This window comes from Miscanthus floridulus, chromosome 8 (genome assembly GCF_019320115.1).
Source record: "Miscanthus floridulus cultivar M001 chromosome 8, ASM1932011v1, whole genome shotgun sequence".
NCBI lineage: Eukaryota > Viridiplantae > Streptophyta > Magnoliopsida > Poales > Poaceae > Miscanthus > Miscanthus floridulus.
In genome coordinates this window covers 229,268,408-229,272,619 of record NC_089587.1, presented here as the reverse complement: position 1 = coordinate 229,272,619, position 4,212 = coordinate 229,268,408, and positions in this window count along the sequence as shown.

The window sequence follows — 4,212 nt, the reverse complement described above, 5'->3', positions numbered from 1 at the left end:
AAAGCGCCTAGAAGCAGGCTCAGTTCGCTCGGTAGTTGGTTGAGGGCAACCTACAGCTCACCGTGGAGGTGAGTCTCTGGTACTTGTCCATGCCCTTTGAATCTTTCGTCGGTTGTTTTTAGCATGATTGTTTTTCATAGGATATGAGGAAGATGTCGTCCCGCAAGTCTTACTTCCTCTGGGCGGAATATGCCCGGATGGCTGAGCTCGAGCATCGGGTAGAGTCCGCTCACCGTGAGTCCTAGGACCGGGCGGCCAAGGCGGTCATGGCGCGGGTAGAGGGGCAGCGTGCAGCAGAGCGGGCGACTGCCGCCGAGCAAGGGCTCGAGGCGACAAAAGCCCACCAGGCAGAGACTGAGGCGGAGTTGCGGACATCCCTGGCGAGCACCGAGACGGCACTTTAGGAGGCCTTGGAGGCCCTTGAGCTGGAGCGGAGTGCTTTGGCATCGGAGCGGGTCACCCTGGAGTCGGCAAGGAAGGCCCTAGAGGCAGAGGGGAGGGCTCGATCGGAGGCGGACTAGGAGGTGCTCGTGCTCTGAGGCCGGGTGATGGGGATGGAGGAGGCGAACGCCTGGCTGTGTGCGCAGGCGACTCAATAGGCGGAGGAATTCTCCACCCTTGAGAACTCTCGTGCTGGTACATACCCTTTCTTGTTTTTCGTTGTGTTGGTTTCTTTCTTCAACCTATTCCTGAGCTTGTCGCCCCTCCTTCAGAGCTAGATGGAAAGGTGAAGACGCTAGAGCAGGACCTGGAGATGACCAAGGCGTCCCTCAGCCAGAATGTGGAGGAGCTGGCCAAGTCCCATGAAGAGCGACGTGCTCTTGAGGGGGACCTTGACTAGATCCACAACATTGCCTAGCTCATCATCTCGGAAGTCTTTAGGTCAGTGCCAAGCACTAGCGTGCCTGCTGTCTAGCTGGCAGAGGTCCCAAACATGGTCAAGGACCTTGTCAGGAGCAGGCTGTTTTATAGGGCGTCGGGGGTGCTAACCTCGGTGGTGATGTACCACCCAAATCTGGACTTCGCCACTATCTACAGCGGGTATGCTGAAGGCCTGAGCATGGAGGACATCTAGTCAATTGGGGAGAGCTTGCTGCCGCACGCGCGGTCGGTGTTGGAGCAAGTCTCCGTCGAGTGGGTGATGGATGTTTGCCATGAAGACATGGCCCGAAGCATGCGTGGGGAGGATGCCTCCGAGCCTACGGATAGCACGAAGCCCAGTTCGGGGGAGAACGTTGCCTCGGTCCCGATCGAGCCGAACGTCATGCTGCTGGGGAGTGAGCAGCCTGCGCCCTTGTCGGTCGTGTCGTCAGCAAATGCTGCCGGGCCGGTTTAATACCTTGCAGAATATAAGTAGTTAGTAAACGTAAAAAGTTTAAGTTCATGGGGGAGCCCCTGTGTAAAACGTTCATGTGTGTTTTAATGACTGTAATCGGTTTTTGTTTTTGTGATGGAGTTGCTCTGTTCGGGGAAGCTTGTTCCCTTTCGTTCCTTAGTTCTCCCTTAGCATAATTTTGTTTTTTATTTCTTTCTTTCTTGTACCTAACCATTTGTCCCATAGGCTGCAACCTTGTGAGCCCAAGGCATGGCCCACGAGGCTCAGCCGCTCGCAACCATAGGAAAAGGCGGGGTGCGATCAGTCAGAATGTTCTAAAGTAAAGCTACGTAAGGTAAATCAAAGGAACAAACTGCCCTTTTGTTCGGGTAGTAAGGAGTTTCTCCATATGAAAGTAAAAGAGTACTCAGTAAAAACAAAACGGAGGGGTAGTAGAGCCCCTTAGTGGAGCCCCCGAGCGCCCCGAGCCGAAAAGTGTTCAGGTCGGGGTGCTTTTATAGGAGTGTTCGCTAAGTAAACAAAGGTAAGACTGAAACTTAGGAAAAGAAGAAATGACATAGCTGTTCCAAGGTGCTCAGAGAGAGCGTCGCCGTTGTTGTCCTTTAGTCGGTAGGCGTCCGGTCGGATCACTTCATCCTTCAGTCGTCTGGATCCTTGCCCACTGCGCCCCTTTCTTCGGTTGCTGCCTCCTCGCCTTTTTCTTTCCTTGGCATGCCAGTCTACCTCAGCAGGCGCTTGAGGAGCTGGCAGTCCTTATAGAGATGTTTGACGGGATAGTCATGGTTGGTGCATGGGCTCTCCATGAACTCGTGAAAGTGGCCCAGAGGGTCTTGCTGGGGCTATGTGCCTGAGTGATCGGCCGCGGCGACCGACACAGAGTTGGCCGGTTGACGGTGATCCTTTCTGTTCTTTTTCCCCTCTGTGTGGAGGGCCCTTGTCTTGATCCTAGTGCTTGGCCTTACATTTGTCGCGGTCTCCGTTAAAGCACGGTGGGAACGACGCTTGCTGGAGGTGTTGGACAAAGGTCCATAGTCCTAGGCTGTCAGGGCTGGGACTCCGGTCGACGCCGCTCGTGTCTCCATTCGGTCCGAGCTGCACGAATACAGGCGATCGGTGTAGAGCGGTCGCTGAGTCAAGACGAGGTGCCAGTGCGGCCTCCTATGCCACACTCGACGATTGTAGCGGTGATCGGGTGGAGCGACCCGTCTGCCGTGTTCTCATTCCCCTAGCGGAGAGTGAGGACGTGTGTCGGCATTGCGATATGGAGCACTCCGCTTGTTGAATGGCGGCGGTCTCCACTAGTGCCTGGAGGTTTCGGTGGATCGCCTATTCATGAGGGTCGTTTGGCTCGGACAGGCCGCGCAGAAGCATTGCCGCGACGGCGATGTTATGGTTCACCCGAGCAAAGTGCGGGGGATCATTCCCCTTGTCCATGGTGTTGTGCTAGACCTGACGGGTGCGCCCCCGAGCGCCACTCATCGGTCTATGCAGGCGGGGCACAGTGTGGTGCACCGGGCGTGCCAGCGTAGTTGGTGGCTGATGCAGCTACCGTTGTCGTAGTTCATCCCCGTGCTCAAGTGTGAGCTCGGGGGTCTCCGCGTGAGGGCCCAAAGGGGCGTGGGTCTAGAAGGACTCCATTACCCCTAGCGGCTGTTCCGGAGCGTCTGCCATAGTGTGCTCCTAGGATGGACATTGGCTAGGCACCATGTCACCGATGCTGGAGCCATCACTCCCAACGTCGTCATCCATGATGTCGAGGAAACAGGTGGGAGCATAGCTCGCCATCCCCACAAACTCAAACGCGAGAGGGTGCGGCGCCAGCATCTTTTGGAGTCCCTAGGCGTATGCGCCTGTGGAAGACACAAGACCATAGGGGAACTGGTCGTACGGCGGTTGCGTTGGGGACAACGGGGTTCTGCCGGGTATTTGGCGGAGGATAGAACGTAGTAAGTGAATAACAACATGTATATTACTCACAGTGGGGTTTGAGCAGAGAGTTTGCTCGGAATGAAGCGCAGATGCCGTGCCGTTGAAGCCGCGTGTCCCGGAGTCGATGGAGGACGTCTCTCCGATGGGTGTAGGGTCACGAGTCTCCTCGTGGAGGTGGAGTACGTTGAGCCAGTCGGCAACAAATTCTAGGCTTCTGAAGAGGAAGGCCTGGGATGGCTCGAAATCAGGTGGAACACGCATCCCAGCGGGTGAGAGTGTGGGAAACTTGAGCAAGCCAAAGCGAATCATATCGCTCGAGCTTGCCACGGCGAGGGTGGTGAAAAAGTGAGCCATCCGATGACCAAAAAGTGTTGAACGTACAACGTCTTCCCCACGGATGGCGTCAACTGTCGGTGCAGAAAGTGACCAACTAGTGAATATTTGTAGTTTTGCTGTACATTGTGATTGGAGGTGGCCTAGCACTCAATGACATAGGATTTATACTGGTTTAGGCAACGTGCCCTACATCCAGTCAGGGTCGGTCAGTGACTTTATTCCTGAGCCTAGGTGCTCGAAGTTTGTTGTGGGGCTACAAACGAGAAGGAGAAAGATGGGGTGTACAAGAGGCCCGGTTGGCTCCGGTCGGAAGGGCCGAGAGCGACGGGGACTCTGCTATGAGCTAAGTGTTCAAGCGTGTGCTTGCGGTCTGAACCTAGCGGTTCTGTGGTTGTGAGGTATTGGACTAATGAATCTAAAGGAACTGAGCTTGGATGATCCGGTCTTCTTTGTTGGAGGAAGTGCACCCCCTTTTATAGATGAAGGGGATGGCTTTACAAGTGAGAGGGTGAGGGTACGTATACTGCCGAGCCTTGTTGCCCACGCCTACTGAGCCTTATTACCCACACCGATGGGTACAAGATAGTGGTAGGCGCCTACAACACTGTTGT